Source organism: Aythya ferina (genome assembly GCF_964211825.1).
Source record: "Aythya ferina genome assembly, chromosome: 4".
Taxonomy (NCBI): domain Eukaryota; kingdom Metazoa; phylum Chordata; class Aves; order Anseriformes; family Anatidae; genus Aythya; species Aythya ferina.
In genome coordinates, this window is record NC_140300.1 from 71,291,243 (window position 1) to 71,309,760 (window position 18,518).

Sequence of the window (18,518 nt, forward strand, 5' to 3'; positions counted from 1 at the left end):
TATTAACGACCTACTATCCTGCCATCCTTTCTGATCAGCAGAGGAAGCCAGGGCTTGATGCTGCGTGCCTGACTCGCATACTGAGCCCCAAAGCACTTGAGCCCCAAACAACACGCTCAGGTCACCCCGTTATCAGTGGGGTGCCAGCAGCCCCAATCCCTGTGAGCACAGGAGGGGTGCCCAGATGCCAGCCGTCAGGAGAGGGGTCACACACTTCCCGCTGGTCCCAGCCACCAGACAAGAGCTGGGCTGGGGGCTGGCAGGAGCAGCTGGCGGTGGTGGTTCAGCTTTCTCTTCGCTTGCACCGCATTAGCGAGAGGAACCTCGCTGGATTTTCAGGCATAATCATCTTCCTCTTTATTTTTCTGCTCCCGTTGTGATTATTTGTAGAAATGACAGCACCATTATCTTCCTGTATGTAAGCCTTCACGGAGACCACTTTGGTAAAGAGATTTAACTGGAGGGGATGGCTTAAAGTGCAGCCTGCTCTGAAAAGGGCTGGGGAAAGTGGCATCCTGGGGCTCCCAGCCTGCATTCCAATTATCGTCACAGCGAACGTGCCTGATTTAGACAGGGGGGGTGGCATTTTCCCACCTCTATCCCCCAAAAGAAGCACCAGATTTCCTACGACCAGCCCTTCTCCCCACCTGTGCGGCCTGAGCTCTGGGTGGGCATGAAGCTGATCCGAAATTCGGCCCTCACTCACGGCAGCAAATGCATTGCTAGGAGCAGAGGGAGGGCTGCCGTGGGGGCAGGTGAGAGATGCCCAGCAAAGGGAAGACATCTGTTAGCTGTGCCCTCCACCACACCTGTTTTGGAGGTCCGGGCCCTCGCTGAAAGCATCCAGGCTCCGTATTAGGGCTGCATTTGAACCTTTGTGACACCCACACAGCCTCTGTGTGGAGAAACACTGTGGATTTGCCATCTTGGTCATTTGCCCAGCAGCAACACACCGGAGCTGTGAAGAAGCGCATGCAGTTCAGGAATCCCAGCCCCGAGACGTGGTTTCCAAGTTAAATCGAACTGAAAACCAGATGTGCTTTTGTCGAGGAAAGCAGGTCAAGTGTAGCCACAAGGTTTCAGAGCTGCTGCAGCTGCTGCATGGAGAAAGCAGTGCCTCCTCCACCACGTCCCACACGCCAGCAGCTGCTTCCCTGGGGAACACAGGCGAGCAGAGAGAGCTGTACTTAGACCCCCTCCCAAAAAAAAGAAGAAAATTTTACAGAACCTTGCTGGAGAACTGTGTTAGAAAGGTCTAAAGGAGACCTGAGAAGTTTGCATGCCCAACAGATATTTGTATGTGCTCTCTATCCGTGCATTTATAGTACCACACTGTAGAGCTACATAAATAGATAACTAAGTACCCACATAGCCAGGTACAGCCGGTCTTAGTAGCTGGGGACATCGGAGCTGTTTTCTTTCAGAGAGGAGTTCACTGCCAGGTGATAGTCCCCAACGGCGCGTTGCTGTTAGATTTCCCTGGAGGTAGACCTTTGCAGCATAATTTTGGAAAAAATTCACACTATCACACGATTATGATATTATGCAGCGCAATACCAGGCTAGGAAAGCCACCGCCCTCTTTTAGAAGAGCTTAAGTGTTACACCTCGTGCCGATAAAAACAAACCAAAGAGCTTTGCTGCCTTTTGCTGCCTGCCTCCTTGCTGCTGGAGCACAGGCTAAGCAGTGCCCAGACACTGTCTGATCCGTGGAGGGGCTTCCTGCTCGTGGCTGTTCCCAAAGGGCCCCTGCTGAAGGGCAGACAAAGTCCCTGCTTGTTCAGGTAACTCTGATCAATCAATTGCAGTTAAGAAGAGAGATTTTAAGTTACACATGACCTCTTGCCACAGAAGCTGGAAAGACATCTCTCGCCCACTAAACAGGCAGATGTTTTCCAAAAATGCAGCCGGGTTCCTCTTAAGAAGCACGGTCACCACGTTTAAACTACTGCCCTAAGAGATTGAGGCCTTTGGTACAGGGGGTACGGAGGGTGCAAGAGGGTCCAACATGTCCCTGTCCTCGAGGAATGAGTTGCTCCTGACGCTCAGCCTAAATTATAATCGGGTATTTGCTGGGCCAGAGGGAGAGAACTACGCCTAAGGGGAAGCATGACTTTGTGGTGTGGGAACGGAGAGCTCTGCTGCCTGTTCTCATTTCTGCACGTGGATGTGATCTTCATGCTAACCAGCACACTGAGGGACAGTGCTCAGCGACAGCGCGTGACCCCAGCTTGTCTTCACCAAGAAGCACCTTCCCCACTAGGCCCCCTCCTTCCTTTTCCAGCTACGCTTTAAAATTGGCCAAAACAGAGAAATTATGTTCATCAGAAGCTCAGCTGCCCTGAAAAACCAGCACGTTTTGGTCAGACCTTGGGCAGAGGAACGCTTTGTTTTGGGGTCAGGGCACGCTTCTTTAGGAGCTACGCAGTGGGACTCCAAATCTGAGCAGTCCCGGGTGATACAAAGGCAAAATCCAGCTGTCTGCAGATGCAGCACCTCCAGAGGTAGCTGAAGAGGGAACTCACCGACTGCAGGAATGGATTTCAGCACCTCAACTGCGCTCAGAACCACCTTGAGGCACCTGACGTCATTACTGGGTTTCTAGGTCACAGTTCCCTTGCAAGAGATTCTGCTCCAAGCCACGCAGCAACGTTACAGCAAGAAACCTTCCTCAAGAAACTGGCTGCTCTTGGCTTGGACTGGCGCACGCTTCGTTGGGTTAGAAACTGGCTGGATAGCTGGGCCCAAAGAGTCGTGGTGAATGGAGCCAAGTCCAGTTGGAGGCCAGTCACTAGTGGCGTCCCCCAGGGCTCGGTGCTGGGGCCGGTCCTCTTTAATATCTTCATCGATGATCTGGACGAGGGCATCGAGTGCACCCTCAGTAAGTTCGCAGATGACACCAAGTTAGGTGCGTGTGTCGATCTGCTTGAGGGTAGGAAAGCTCTGCAGGAGGATCTGGATAGGCTGCACCGATGGGCTGAGGTCAACTGCATGAAGTTCAACAAGGCCAAGTGCCGGGTCCTGCACCTGGGGCGCAATAACCCCAAGCAGAGCTACAGGCTGGGAGAGGAATGGTTGGAGAGCTGCCAGGCAGAGAAGGACCTGGGAGTGATGGTGGACAGTCGGCTGAATATGAGCCAGCAGTGTGCTCAGGTGGCCAAGAAGGCCAACGGCATCCTGGCTTGTATTAGGAACAGCGTGACCAGCAGGGCTAGGGAGGTGATCGTCCCTCTGTACTCAGCTCTGGTGAGGCCGCACCTCGAGTACTGTGTTCAGTTTTGGGCCCCTCGCTACAAGAAGGACATCGAGGTGCTTGAGCGGGTGCAGAGAAGGGCGACGAAGCTGGTGAGGGGCCTGGAGAACAAGTCCTACGAGGAGCGGCTGAGGGAGCTGGGCTTGTTCAGCCTGGAGAAGAGGAGGCTCAGGGGCGACCTTATCGCTCTTTTTAGGTACCTCAAGGGAGGCTGTAGCGAGGTGGGGGTTGGCCTGTTCTCCCACGTGCCTGGTGACAGGACGAGGGGGAATGGGCTTAAGTTGAGCCAGGGGAGTTTTAGGTTAGATGTTAGGAAGAACTTCTTCACTGAAAGGGTTGTGAGGCATTGGAACAGGCTGCCCAGGGAAGTGGTGGAGTCACCATCCCTGGAAGTCTTCAAAAGACGTTTAGATGTAGAGCTTAGGGATATGGTTTAGTGGAGGGCTGTTAGCGTTAGGTTGGAGGTTGGACTCGATGACCTTGAGGTCTCTTCCAACCTAGAAAATTCTGTGATTCTGTGATTCTGTGAAACACATCAACAATTCAGGTGTTCAGATGCCACGGTCACAGGGCCTGACGTGCATATCCTTCCTTGAGCTGCGAGCGCCCAGCTGCTGTTTTCTGCTTCTGTTAACATTCTTCTTTCCTGCTTTAAGCTTCCACCCTCTAAGAGATGAGCCCTGTTAAAACACTTGGCTTTTCCACTTCTTTCCCTTAAAAACTCCCTCCTTTAGAGAATTGCTCCATTGTCAATCTGCAGCTTATAAAAAAAATAAAAATAAAAAAAGGGGGGGGGGGGGGAGGTGGCAGGAGCAGAAGCGAAAGAAAGAAGAGAGCTTTCTATAAAATCTTCCAGTTCATCTAGCCCATCTCAAAGCAGGTATAGACAAGAATAGCTGCTCAGCGTGCGTGGAAAATTGTTTTACTAAATGTGGAAGGAAAAGCATTGATTCAATCTCATGGACACGAGAAGTCAAAATTGCACCGAGTTGCCATTAGTGCTCTTGCCGCTGTGAAATCTGAAAGGAGTGGAACGGCCACTCATCCACAGGCCAACATAAAGGCAATGAAGGAAGCCAAAATTACTCTTCTGAATTTCCTCTCGCTGCTGCTATAATTGGGCACCCCAAGGTATTCTCTTCTCAGCCACAATGGTGAGCAGTCAAACCTGTCACTGCGGATATCGTAGGCAGCACAGAACTGACAGCCAGGGCAACTTTTCCCATTGATTTTTCATAATATGATCGATAAAATATTTCATTACGACCCATAAAATCCTATTTGCATCATCAAGAGACGGGAAAGATGCTGTCATGTCTGGAAAAAAATTTCTAAAAAATAAAATCCCCCGAGATGCAGATCTGCTGACTACCTTATTTTACCGGTAGAAATCCATACAAAATGATTTCTTTCCTGATTCTAATCATACCGCATCAAGAACTGGCTAGGTGAGAAAAGAGGAAAAAAAAAAAAAAAGAAAAACAGAGGGCAGAATCAACTCTCAGCTACAGATGCACGGCTCAACAAGGATGCTTCTGGATGCCTCCGAGTGATGTAAAAGGACCACGGGCACGCTGTATTGCCGTGGTCGGAGATAACCACACAGTGCTGAACAAAACAGCTCGCTGGACAAACCCTGTCCGAGCCTTCTTCAGCAAACTGCCCGACTGTAAAGCTTCAGGCACATCTGTGTGCTGTGTTACAGAAGGGCAGCCCCCTGCCTAACCAGCGCTGAGCTCTGCAGGGCTGCTGGGAACCGCAAATGGCACTAGGGCAAGGAGTATTTGCTACTCCAATGCACTCTCTAGGGGTGAAGTAATTTGAAACAAAGACACTCAATTTCCCTTCCTTTGGTTTAACTCTATATACGTGGAAAGCAAACACACACACACTTATCACTTTCCCTTATCACCAGGGTCTGAGGGAAGGAATGAAGCAACATCTTGAAGCCTATAGAAAGGACGTGGCCAAATACGCTACAAGCTCTTGGAGCCTTCTGAGTTTTTCAGAGTGCACAGCTTGAAACCTTTTAAAGCCACCTGATGATGAGAATATAGGCAGGCACTTCAGCTTCTTTTTAATGTCTCACATTACCCATCCAACGCTCAGCTAGCCACTTTGAAAAGCATGAGTGCAGACCAACTGTAGATCACCCTACATAAACACCTATTTCAATACTTATTAAAATACTTTTTTTTTTTTTTTCCCCTCCTGTAATTACAGATTTACAGAAGGCAGATCTTGTTTACACAGTTTTTGAATGCTCCTGAAATAGTCTCTGCTACGTGGCACAACCTGGGATATGAGCAGTAGAGATGCAGGCAGACAGTTTAGGAAACGCATGGTTTCCCCTATAAACAGGGCCTTGCTTACAGGGCTGAGCTCAGCCTGCAAGAGCTACTGAGAACAGTGCTGTGCCAAGCCTCTCACCCTTTGGAGATGCCAGAAACCCTCACAGCAGCTTGCTTCTTCAAAGGTCCTTCCCAAAAGGCACTGTGTAAAGTTTCAGAGCACTAATTACAATGGATACAGGACGCTGGCTTGTGGGAAAGCTAGAGACCACATGGGTGTTCTGCAGAGCACAGAACAGCTGCGAAGGTACAAGAAATGACCCCAAACTGACTGAACTGCTTTCACTCTCACCTATTTGTTAGGAGCAATGCAGCCATCAAGCAGTTTTTGCTGACTTCCCACCAGGCCAAACACACTTTTTACTCCAAGATGCACACAAGTGACATCGAACAGGAGGCACCAGCTTGTAGCTGCTACCAGTTAAAGGCAGACATGGACTGGGAAGTTCTGAACGTGTCACATGTAATGGAGAACTGGCTTGAGAGTGAGAGAGGAGCAAGCTTTGTCTCGTTCAGCTTCCTCCTTAAAAGAAAAAAGAAAACAGAAATAGTGAAAATCAGCACAATCCTGGCATGATAGAGAAGGGGGAAAGAGGGGAAGGACAGTGAGGAGAGAGATTGCAACACTTCCTTGCTGTGGATGCGATTTTACAGCCGCCTGTTGCAATGCTGCAGGAAGCCAGGCCAAGCCAGAGGGGATCGTTTATGAAGTGAAGGTAAGGTGCTAAGTGCCAGGCTTCTCGATTGTACCAGAGGCCTCCATCTGCTAGGCTCCACAAGCAGGGACCTGAATTTAAATGCTACGACAGAACGTGCCCAGGAACAGAGCACAAGGAGCTGGGGGCAAAGTGAACCCCCAGGAACAGCAGAGAAATCAAGCTGGGGCAGCCCAAATGCAGCTTTCAGAGCTGGCACCACAAAGAGGTCTATGACAACCATGAGGGGCCTCTTTGGGGCCACGCCAGTTGCTGCAGTTTCCAAATTCCTGCAGGGATCTGGAGATTTGCATCTCCACGTCCATTTTCAGGTGCGGAAGGGATCTAACAACGTGTCAGAAACAGAATTGCCCTAACAGAGAAGGTAACTGGGGTCTTCAGCGAGCACCACCAGCCAGGTTGTTACCTGTTGGGGATGCCCAGACTCTTCTTTCTGCTGTGAAATCATCTCTCAGCAATCCGAGTGCTTTAAACCTCACCACATGCTGACTGCAGCTTTCCAGTAGCCACCGTGCCCCCTTCGAGCTCTCCACTCTCCTAACAGGCTCGCCACCCCAACTGATCAAAGCCATCAGCTGGCAAAGGAACATAGGGGGGAAAAAGGGAAAGGTATCGCCAGAATTTTTAGGAGACCTCTACTTATCACTGGTATTTCTGTTCAAAGAAAATGTCATTCAGTTATTTTAAAATTATTTCTAACCCGTAAAGGCACTAATAGAAAGGATTTTGCACAAAGCGGCTGGGAATCGGAACGCCCCTTTTGCCTGCTTGATTTTAAAAGAAGCCTCAAAAAAGGAACATCAAGGACCTTCGCTTTTGGTACTTGCAAAGGAAAGTTGGTGAGCAACAATCAGCCCCACCACCTGCAAGTACTCACCCAGGGGAGCCACACCCCAGCCCCAGGGCTTCACATCTGATTTTAAGGCACCTTGGAAATGAGAAAGGAAGAAAGGAGCTGGGGATGACTAATTCCCTGGGGCTGGAAGGTGGCGCGATGACTGGATCACTAAGAAAAACAAATTACAGTCAGAAAGTCTAGGAAAAAAAAAAAAAAAAAAACCTACACTTGAAGGAGAGGAAGGTGGGCAGTCCCGAGCCTCCACCCAGCCCAGCTCACTTTGGGAGCCCTGATTTACTCGGGATGGCTACCCCCTGACACAGCTCGCTCCTTATCAGCTGCAGGGAGAGGTTTCACGCGGCAAAGTAAGGCTGGCAAGCTCCACAGGAGGAAAACGAGAGCTGTGATTTCTTGCTTTAATGCACAGAAAGCATTAGCAACATAAATAAACAGAGAGAAAGGTCACCAACAGCCAGCTAATGAACCAATTCACACTTCCTAGCTGGAGCTCGGTCTCTTAAAATTCGTAAAACCTAGCTGAAGCCTGAAGTGTTTCCAGATGCAGGCAGTTTCTCCTCTGCTTAAAATCTCAAATTTCTCTTTGGTAACCCAGGATCGGGCAGGATCATTCCACTTGATGAGAAATTTCACCCATTTCCTCGGGCCTCGAGCCACTATCCTAGTTTAGCCATACAAGCTCTTGTGCTTAATTACCTCCAAAACGTGTTAATTACTACGCTAACACTACAGTCCTATCAATGGCATATTAAAAACTCAATCACTAGCTGTGAGATCACTTACTCATAGCCCAAAAAGCAGGCAGAGCAGGAATGGACTCCTCCAAGCATCAGGGTGCTTCTCTTGTGGTTCCCCTGACACCACAGGAGCCTTTTTCTTTCTCCCAGCACGTCCCAAGAGCCCTGCTCGCAGCCTTACGCTCATTCCCCCACCACATAAAAGCACCGCACGCCCCGCATCACATCTCACCTCATCTCATCTCTGGTTCTGCTTGTGGAGCACCTTCAGGCTGGGAGGCAGGGACGTGGGGTTACAGGCACCCTGGGTATTTTCCCACTCGTGGGGCACAGTGAGAAAATGGGTATTCACACCATGGGATGCAGCAGCACCACCCCGAGTGCTTTTTCCATTTTTAACTGGGTTATTTTTTCATTTCAGGATTTATTTTGAAGTCACACAGTGCAAACAAACAAGACAACCAGGTACCTCAAGGAGAGGTGCAGGGACACGAGACACAGCCCAGGCCTCCTGGCAGAGAGCTCCTACAGCTTGCCCCAGGCCTTCAGGAGCTTATTAAGCCCTGGTTAATGAAGCACATCCTCAGGCTAAGAACAAGCACCCCCAGTCCTACTCTCAGAGCAGGAGTCGCTTCCTTCAGCCCACAAATAGGGAGGCATTTAGCTGAAAGGTGGTAGATTAGGCCTGAAATCTCCTTCCCTTCTGGAGTCAATCCAAAATGTACCATTCTTAGTTCCCAAGACAGCATCCTCAGGCTTGAGCTAACAGCATCCCCGAGCCTCAACTTTCTCCTCTTCCAAGGGCTGCTCATGTGTTTATCACGAGGTGGGCAGGAGCACGAAACCCTAAAGCCTTGCTTTCTGCTTCAGATACTGGGACTACAACTCCAACTCTCCCAGGCTGTAAGATTAACACAGTGGGATGGATTGAAACTGCTTCCACCTCCCTGGGAGAGTCCTTTGCAAGGCGTGAGGTGGGGAATCCAAGCCCCCAGCCCAAGGAAGAGCTTGGAGTTGCTGCACCCTCACCGTTGCTTTGTACCACAATCCCCTTTCTCCTATTAAATTTTGCATGTTGGTCCTGCTGGGAACTGCCTAGGTACAGCTGGCCTTTCAGGAGAGGAATCACACTGCCAGAGCACCACAGCACCCATCTGCGAGCAGGCCACGAGGAACTACAGCCCTGCTAAATCCCACGTGCCCAGCTGCTCTACAAGCCAATGCAGCACCCACTCTGAGTTGCAAACACGTGGGAAGGGCAGGAGGCAACACAGACAGCTGTTAGCCTCCCCAAATGCACACTTCAACTCCTGCACGTTGGGATTTCTGGCCAGTTAAGGCTCTTAACACTTTCCAGGCACGCTCATAGTTCAGCCTCCCCCTTTTTAAAGCAAGCTTTAACCTCGCCTCAGCTGAGATCTGTAGGAACCCAGTGTTACATTCAAACACGCTGAAGCTTCATCAAAGCCCGATGCAAAACCCAACTCACCTCATTAACTGGTTCCTCCCTACAGGCCGCTAAGATCTACCTTCAAAAGCGTCCTCTCCCCTCTTTGTCTCTGTTTTGGAACCTGCCATCAGAGGCAGCTGGCCTCTGCTGCGGCACCCTGGGAAGGGAATGCCCCACAGCTGTGGAGAGCAGGGAAGCAACCAGCCCCCGAAGCCAGCCCCGCTGCCAGAGCCGCCCACTGGGCTCAGCTGGGAGCTCCCAGCCAGCACAGGGAGCAGAGAGCAGGCCCTGGTGTGAGCACGTTGCTGCAGAGCTGCACCGCCCTGCCAGACCCTCAGCAGCTTCACTGGGGTGCTCTCCTCCCCGGCACTGCCTGGGTTTTCCACCTCCGAACTTGAAACCCTGCTCCCTGAAAAAAAGTTCTGTCTCGTAGGCATGCCAATTTGTCTTGAAAAAGTGGAAATGCCAGAAGCTGCTTTTGCGTTCCTCCTGGTTAATTGGATTTAGCTGGGCGGGGAGGAAGGGAGCTCTCACCGCTGGTTTGGCTGCCTGCTTTGCGAGGCTGTAATTCCCATTTTCTCTGGCACTCCAGAACCCGGCCACCCCCTGCCCAGCAGCCATCTCCCGTTCCTGCAGTCCAGACTGCTGCTGTGGCTCCACAGCAGGCTGGCTGAGCTTTCTGTCTGGGACACAGAAGCATAATTATACTAATTATGAGAGAGAAAAGATAATAGATACAGAAGTTCTTTTCCCTAATCAGCTCTAGGTCAAAGCTCTACCTGCAGCTAATGAGGAAATAATCTATTAATGAGCCCACATCAGGAACCAGCACAGCCACAGCAGCGCAAACATGGAAAGCCATAATTTGTGGTAAATGGGTTAGAGATACATTGAAAAAATGGTAGGGTCTTGGGTTTATTTAACTAAAGGCATTATTATCTTGAAACTAAATCGCCTCGGTGCTTGGTCTTAGCTTAGAAAGAAAGTAGGCACCCATCCAGAGCAGGGAATGTGAAATATACCCAGAAACTTCCCAGATTAGGGGCTGCCAGCTGTTGAGCAGGTGCTGCAGGCTCAGAGCTACCTCAGAAGATGCCAAGGCGTTATCCCAGCCACTGGGAGAGCTGCTCTCTCCTTACTTCTCTTGCTCAGCATGCTGCTTGTTTGAGAGAAAGGTGCCATCGGTTCTGGAAGGACAGCAAGGCGTAGGGCACCAGGACTGCAGGTGTCAGACCACCCCCGGCACCTCAGAGCACTCCAGATGAACTGGCCTGGTTATTCCTGCAGCAATATTTCTTTGAATTGCTTTACGTGCGAGTGGACACTGAGAAATCAAATGTTAGGCCCAAGGAAACATCAGTGTGGGCTTTGTACATGGTGGATTTTTACCTAAAGCCACCCTTTATGAAAGATTTCATTTCCAAAGCTAATGGGGAGCAGCTATCCCAAAGCAAGACAAGGCAGTGGCCCTTGTCTTATATGAAGGAAAGCCTGACAACCTCACGGCAAAGACAGAGGTCACGGCTGTTTTGTTCACCACCACAGTTAAGAGCTGGGAGACAAAGAAGGAAAGCATTCACCCTAATGAAATCGGTAGGTTGAGTTGCGGGAAGAGGGAGAAGCAGCTTACACCCCAAACAGGATAAACCAGCTCGTGCTGGCTTACATGAAACACCCGCAACAACAATGCCAACCCTGTGTGTCAGAGCACTGAGCCAGCAGAGCGTGAGATCAAATTGCTGGTGGGTAATCGAGCAGCCCTCCCGGACAGACCGTGCTTGTCTTTAGGGAGCTGGGAGTCGCCGACTGATTCTTCAAGGCGTCTCACCCTTACAGCACAGTTTTCTTTATAAAAACTTCCAACGCCAGAAGGAGGGTAAGGGACAAGCATGACAGCGAATCCCATCTCTTTTTAAACGCATCTTTTTAGGCTATGGCTATCGTACTCCTCTCAATGTGTAGAAGCTGGTGCAAGGCAGCACTCTCCTCCCGAGTCCCTTCCTCCTGACTCTGCTGCCTCCACTTCTGTCATCTTCCAGACGCCCATCGCATGCTGAAATGGCCTTGGCTGCTGCACGTGTGAGTAGAGACCCCACCCAGGAACGACTTGCTGTTGTTGCACACAGAATTTGAACAGGTTGGCAGTGCACCTGGTCTGGCTAGATCTGGCACTTCCACTTCGCCCCGGCCCCGTGCTTGTATTTCTGTAACGCAGCAACAATTCACCCACGGTTCTGATCTCAAACAGGATTCTTGCCTAGACGCAGCAGAAGTCCACTTTTATTTATCCGAGCAGTTACAGAGCACAGCTGCCTGCTGCTCAGCTGTTGGGGAGGTTTGAAAGGCACCAAAAACCAAGGTACAGGCAGAGCTAGGGTTTTGATTTGAAAGCTGGAGGAGCAGGGAAAGTGATTGTTAGCCTTAAAAACCTGAACACGAAAGCCAAGTGTTCTCTTTCAAGAAATGCATGTTATTTCCTGCCTTTTTATTTGTGATTAGAATTATTTTTGTGTTGATAATGTTGGAGTCAGAAGGCTTTCAATGATGCTGACCATGCAAAGCAGATTTTCATCTGAACAACACGCAGATTCACGCCAGAAATAGACATATGAGCCTCCAAGTAAAGGAAGCCTACAGGATATTCTCAGAGTCAAATGTTTCAGGATTGGTTCCACTGATCCTGCAAACAGCCCCTTTACTGACCACGGCAAAAAAAAAAAATAAAATAAACCATAGCAATTATAACCAGGGTTTCTGAAGAAGTCCTAACACTTACACAGGCCATGGTTTTTGGCTTCTTAGAGTGACAGTTAAGCAGAGGACACAAAAAAGTATCCGCACCCACTTCCCCCATTGCATCACTGCATTTCCCCTGCCCTGTTTATTTAAGTTGCAATCTTCTTTGACCCTGCCTGAGCTTCTTTGACACTCTCTGGCCTCCTGCGAGCAGCTCTGATCCTCTCCGACGTTCTCTGGCACACTCTGAACTTCTCTTCCTTTGTCTTCCCAGACATTTTTTCTAACCTCAGCGAAGGTCAGACAAGAGAAAGCCCGACAAGGTCAGAGAAGAGATGGTCACAGCTTGTCAGAAGAGGGTGTAAGAGAAGGTGAGATTAAAAAAAGAAGCCACCAGAAAAGACAAAAGACATCATCATAGGTCAGAGAAGGTCAGATAACACAGGGAAAAAGGTCACGGGGCAGAGGGGAGAAGGTCAGCGAGTAAGAATTTTATTTGCATACTTCAATAAATATTTTTCAGTGTTATTAGTCACAAAAAAAAAAAAAGGAAAACACTACAATTTAAGGTGGTGTTATTAAGCAGTCACTTGCATTGAAATGGGGAAAAAAAGATGTAGATATTTTTTAAAAAGGAAAAATATCTTCCAAATAGGTCACTTCCAAACACCCATTCATTCCCGACAGCAACTTACTGTAGCTCCCATAATCTGTGAATGCCAAGGATGCACTTAGACTTCTGCAATTTCATTATTTCAGTTTTTGATATTCTTAGCTTACAACCCTGACGAGCCTTTGTGCAGCTAACAAATCGAAAAGTTGAGGATTACAGTTGCAGGACAAGCAATGAGCCCAGCTGTTCAACACGTCCAAGAAAGGCTGTGACAGGTCACGACGGAGGATTTTCCTGCTGTTGTCTAATACCTGCAACAGCTGAAAACCCAGCTGCTCAGTATGAACATTTCAAAATTCCCCCATGGAAAAGTTTTTGTTTGTTTTAAGAAGAAAAAGCTGCAAGGCTCACAACCAACTTGTCCAGGATCTCTCCAATGCACATAATCCCACTCCTCTTCTACTAAAACATAGGGTTCTGTGAAAGTAGTCGAGTAGGCATGTTGTAACAGCCCCCAGACATAATCAAAGCTGTTTTAAGTCTATTCAACACAAGGTACTGACGCCTTGGAGCATTTCCAGAGCAGCAGAGAAATACTGTAGCTGGTAGTGAAGAAGAGCTTCTCCTTCTGCCCTGCCACAGAAGCAGCCAAGGCCACCCTGAAGTGGTGGGGCAGCAGCTCCCTGCCCGACTGCCAGCCCAGCCCTGCCAGCCCTTTAGGATAGCCTTTGCCTGACAGAAGACACTCAACTGTAGCTGGGGTTTGACTTCCTACACTCGTTTCCTCCTTCTCTGTCATCAAGTGAAACAAGGCTCACGTCCCAATGGCTCCAAGGCTTTCAGATTCACACTTTCTCCAGGAGTTGCTTCACCACATCCAGCCACGAGCACCTCTCCCGTCCCTCTCTGATGTGTTCAGAGGAGCCAAAGCAGCAGCAGAACTCCATCAGTCACCCCCCTGCCTGCTTCTCCCTCCTCTGCCTGTTTTTTTCCATTGTGTTGGATTAAGTTTTGAGAAAGCAACATACTGGGTCTGCTTCAGAAGTGCTGCTGGTTATCAGATAAGTACCACCACCAATTTGCTGCACGCTCCCAGCAATGGCTCCTTTTAGAAGCAGCATCCACTTTGGGCACAGTAGTTTCGAACAGGCTTGAGAGCAGTCCCTACATCTAGGTCAGGACTTCCCAAACTGTGGTGTGCACGCCTTACGTGAGGTGCAAAGCGAGTTCAAAGTGATAGGTGATAAAACCAGGCCCGCCTACAGTCGTTTCTCCGGAGGAAATGGAGACAAGTAAATACTGCCCATGCAGCTGAACGTCTCTTCCTGTGACTGCCAGCAGCCCTACACCTGCCACCACGTCCTTTCGTGTAAGAAAGAGAATGCTGAAGGTGCAAACAAGCAACCCTTGAGCCCTTACTCGTTTGCACAAGGCTTCTTCGTGCTTTGCCCTGCAAGCCTGGGTTTTCAGGGAGGGTGCTTTGTGGCACATGAAGGGATTTCACTGTTTCTAGTGTCTTCTGAATGTCACAACATTCAACCAAGCGTCCTGCAGCAGGACAAGAAAGGCAATGCCGCAACTGCCACGTGCACGCACGCATCCCTAGGAAGCAGCACGCTTCCAGGAAGGCAGCCCTCTGAGCTGCCGCGCTGCCCCACTTCCCCTTTCCCGTCCCTGTCTCCGTGCACGCAGCGAGAAGCTCTGTGGTTGCTCTTCTGCAAGGCAAGAAGCGAGGAAAGGGAAGGAGGAGGACTGCCAGAGAAGGCAGCTGCTGAGCTGCCCCTGCTGATGGCAGACAACAGCGTGGGGCGGCCGTCTCGGCCCCTCTGCGTGGGTCTCGGCCCCGCCGAAGCGCGGCGCCGGGAAGCCGTGGCAGTTTCTCACTGCAGATCGAGCTTCTGATGTAGGTGTTCAGCCCAGAGTCACCCAAAGGTCACCAAATGACTCAGTCTGCAATAAAAGTTGAAAGCCCTCATGCTGTAAATCTGTCACTTGCCATAACCCCTGAATCACGTATAGAAATCAACATCCGTAATAAGTCTCGGGAATCGGGTTTCATAAAGCAGGGCCGCACTTCCAGCTTGGAACCTGCGATGCAAGAGACAAGTTTCCAACTACTTCAAGAGGAAAAAAAATCAACTTAGACTTAAGCCCACTGTTTGCTTTGGATAACACTTTCATTTCAACTTAATCTTTATGTTTTGGGGGAGGGGGGAGACATATTTCAAGGTTTAAACTTATTTCCACGTGCCTGCATCACTGAGCCATGCTTTCCAGAAGACTTTCAGATGTAATCACCTTAATGAAGAAAACATTGTCTGTTCTCACTCATTACAAGAAATTGGACCAAGTCACTAACTACAGGCCAAAAGGAAGAAAGAAAAATCGGAAAACCGTGGTAAATGCATTACCAAACATTACAACTCCTGCAAATGTGGAAGTACTCCTTCCGCTCCTCCTGACGCTTCCAACTACTGCTTTCTTCCTTGGGTCAGCGCCTGCATCAGACAGGATCTTCTCCTGAGAAGACGCTAACGAGGAAAATAAGACAAGATGACTTGAGGGCTTGATGGCCTAAGAAGTAAATCAATCAACTGCTCCCCCTCACCTTGTCCTCTTTTCAGGAGTGGCTGGTGCCTACAGGATCTGCCGAGGATCCTGTAGGAACTGCAGCGTGTTCCCCCTCCCCTCGCTCTGTGTGCCCAGACGAGCCCAGCCCCAACGCCCCCTCCAACAAATCTGTGTGCTCCAGAAATGAGCGTGCGAGTCCTCACGTTGTCTGAATGGTCACCGTCCCCAGCCTCAAAGACAAAGCTGCCTGCAGTCTCTATTTCTGCCTCATGCCACGTGGCAGATTCATCTTCCCTCTCTGCAAGTTCCTCAGCTTTTCACTCCTCATTACGTGCCCCATCCATCGCCTTCTTGTCTCAACAGAGGCAGAACTCCCCCGAGGGCAGGCCATATTGAGTAAAACATGCATATGGGATGCAGAAGCTCCATCTTCTGTAGAAATCACTTGTGTTTGGATCATAGCACGACGTTAACTCTCTGTCATTCCTTTCCAAGATCATCTAGAGTGGGCCTAACTAGAAATAACAAGTTTGGAAGGGAGACAGGGCGGGGAGGAAGAAAAATGGCCAAGTGGTTGCCAGCAAACCATAAAAGAGTTGGTTGAACTTCTCCTTTCTGCGCTCCTCAGATGGTTCTCTTTTTCAGATGGAAAGGGGAACTATAAAAAGACAGACTCTTCTCATCCTCTTTCCAAACTGGCATCAAAGCTTTTTTAGATGGAGATCCAGGGTTTGAGATTGCTGTGAGGGCATTTCTGGTTTTGAAGGCTGAACGCTTACGCAAAGTCTGAGCTTCGTGGCCAGAGCCTGGCAGCAGTTAGCTGTGACTCACTGCAGAGGCAACCACCTGCTCGCTGGTGTTTAACACAAAGCAGAGAGATTTTAGCCCCGCTTTACAGCCCCGGTTCTGGCGCTGCCTACAAACAGGCCATTTCCCCCGGCTGCAGCACTGCAGAGGAGATGTCCACCCCTACCCGCTCGCACCCCGCCTCGCTGTGACCACTTCCTCAAACTTACTGACCCGAAACGCCTGCTTATCTGTCCAGCAGCCATTTCCATCCGAACGTCCTTGGCCCACTTACGCAATCAAAACATCAAATCTTCACAAGCCTGATCTGAGAGGCAGAAACCTCACGAGGCGTTGGCTATAGGCAGGCACGGCACCCATAGCCCTTTTGGGGACAGTCCACTCAAGTGCTTCAGCCTCACCTGTAAAATCTCTCTTCCAGGTCTGCTGCTTAATGTAACACAGCTAAATAGTGCCCCGTTGAAAGAAAGCATGCAACATTTCCTTACTCCCCTGACACAAGGGAGGGAGTATGGAATGAAACCCTGGATATGCTTATCTTCCCGTCCCTCCCTTTCCAGGGTTTCGGGTCCAGCTGGAATGCCTCTTGGAACCCCCTACCCAGCTGCATGAGGACCTAAGACAGGAATTAGAGCACAACTTCCAACAAGGGCAGATCTGCCTGAGTTTGTTTGGAAAAAAAAGAGGAAAAAAAAAAAAAACAAGAGATCATTCAATCGATTATCACAGCTGCTTTTTGCTGATAATACTATAATCCAGTTAATAAAGCTGCAATCAAGTCTAACTTGGCTCCACATCTTTCAGTGTAAATATTCTGCTGCTGCCGGCGTTAAACGTGTTAACATTCCAGCATATGGTCCAAACGCCACACTTTTACTGAAACATCGTCAGCTTCAATGAAGAGCCAAACGCAGAGACAGCAGCATACACACCGGAATCCCTAATAAATGGGAAGCTGCTAAGAAACGTGGCTGGTTGTTGTGACCGTATGAGGAGCTCGACTAAAATGGCTACGGTCTTTCACCTCCTACTCACGGCACCAGGTGTAAGGTGACAGCTCTCTGCCAACAGCGTGAAAGTGTTTTACAGCAACGCGGGGTCGGTCAGTCATCTCCAAATGCCAGCTCAAACTATTTGCAAAAACAATCAAGGGATAGTAGCTGAACTCACAGAGGGCAGTAACTCTTCCCAGCTTGGCTGCACATCAGAGAAATGTATCTTGGCTGCTCTCATTCATGGGAGCTCTAGGATTCAGCTGGCAGAAGGACACGATGGGTAATTTTCAGCCCGGGGAAAAGTCCTTCCCCAAGGTGAGTCACACTCCGGGTACTTTTATCTCCCTTGTGAATACAAGGCTTCGCTTTCTGGGCCTCAGCAACACGTGGTGTGCAGACGAGTGAGAGGTTAACATACAGCAGCGTGGATGTAAAGTCCCAATATCCTACATCTGTACTATTTAAGGCATGCTAAATTCATCAGCTTTAGTCCTTCTTAACTAACTGTCTCGTGTTGCAGACAGCCACCAGTGCTCCACACAACTCTGTCAAACAGTAACACCACGCTATTACGCAGCACAGGTTGAGGAGTCAGGGTGTCCCAGTAAGCTTCACCGCCCTCGCTGTCCTGGGGTAACCCACTCAAGTTCCCTCAAGAGCAGAGCAGGAACAGCATTTAGCTCTTCTCCCACCTTTCATCTGTAGCCTCCACTCAGAGCATTTTCTCTTTGAGGGGCTATGTATATATGAAGTACCTACTACAATGGTCTCTGGTTGTGATGACAAGTCCCAATAGATACAGAAGATGCAGCTGCAAAATTATTTTTTTTGTTGTTGTTATTCGTATTCTGAAAAATGGTGTCTTTAAAAATCAGGAAAAATAGCTTCCTCATTGTTATAGGGAATTTTTCTGGGTATTCTCTCTCTTTTGGTGGATGAGAAGACTGCAGTGCAACGTTGACTCAGAATGAAAATTTTTAAAATGTGAATTTTTAAATAGGAAAAGTTACAATTTGAAAATTACATGGAAAATTCAGAGAACAATAACCAATTCTATTGAAGACAACTGAAAATGAGTCAGCTACTTCTATTCACTTCACAACTAACCATCAGAAACAATTTTGCTGAACTTGTTTTTAATAAATCTATATTTAGAAAGGAATTAGGCTTTTAAGTTAAAAGAAAAAAACACGTAAGCTTTAAGCACCGGTATGCACATATCCATTAACTGCTGCGTTTAGCTTGGTTCCTTCCTGGTAAAGAGCACTTCCCCCCTTCCCCTCCCCTTCATTTTTCTTCCTTCTCTCAAAACCCCACTTCAGTTTTTACATGAGATCACAAGATCGTTCGGTGACAAACACCCCATGCGATGCGACTTGCAGGCATTACACTTTCAGGCAGCCCATGCGCATATTGGTATGATTCAGATTAGCT

The 18,518-nt window shown here is 49.1% G+C and overlaps 2 long non-coding RNA genes across 3 annotated transcripts; one reads left to right on the forward strand and one right to left on the reverse strand.

Moving 5' to 3' along the window:
* Window positions 1-1,069: 1,069 nt before the first annotated feature.
* Window positions 1,070-9,796, reverse strand: LOC311435797. 2 transcript variants are annotated; one of them, XR_014692407.1, is made up of 4 exons: window positions 9,402-9,796; window positions 3,785-4,012; window positions 1,369-2,665; window positions 1,070-1,154 (listed from the first exon to the last, which is right to left on the reverse strand). It is a non-coding gene; the product is annotated as an uncharacterized lncRNA (long non-coding RNA). The 2 variants fall into 2 exon arrangements; XR_014692408.1 differs by having other exon boundaries at window positions 1,070-2,665.
* LOC311435800 lies at window positions 7,959-9,396 on the forward strand. Its single transcript, XR_014692411.1, has 2 exons — window positions 7,959-8,009; window positions 8,334-9,396. It is a non-coding gene; the product is annotated as an uncharacterized lncRNA (long non-coding RNA).
* Window positions 9,797-18,518: the final 8,722 nt, after the last annotated feature.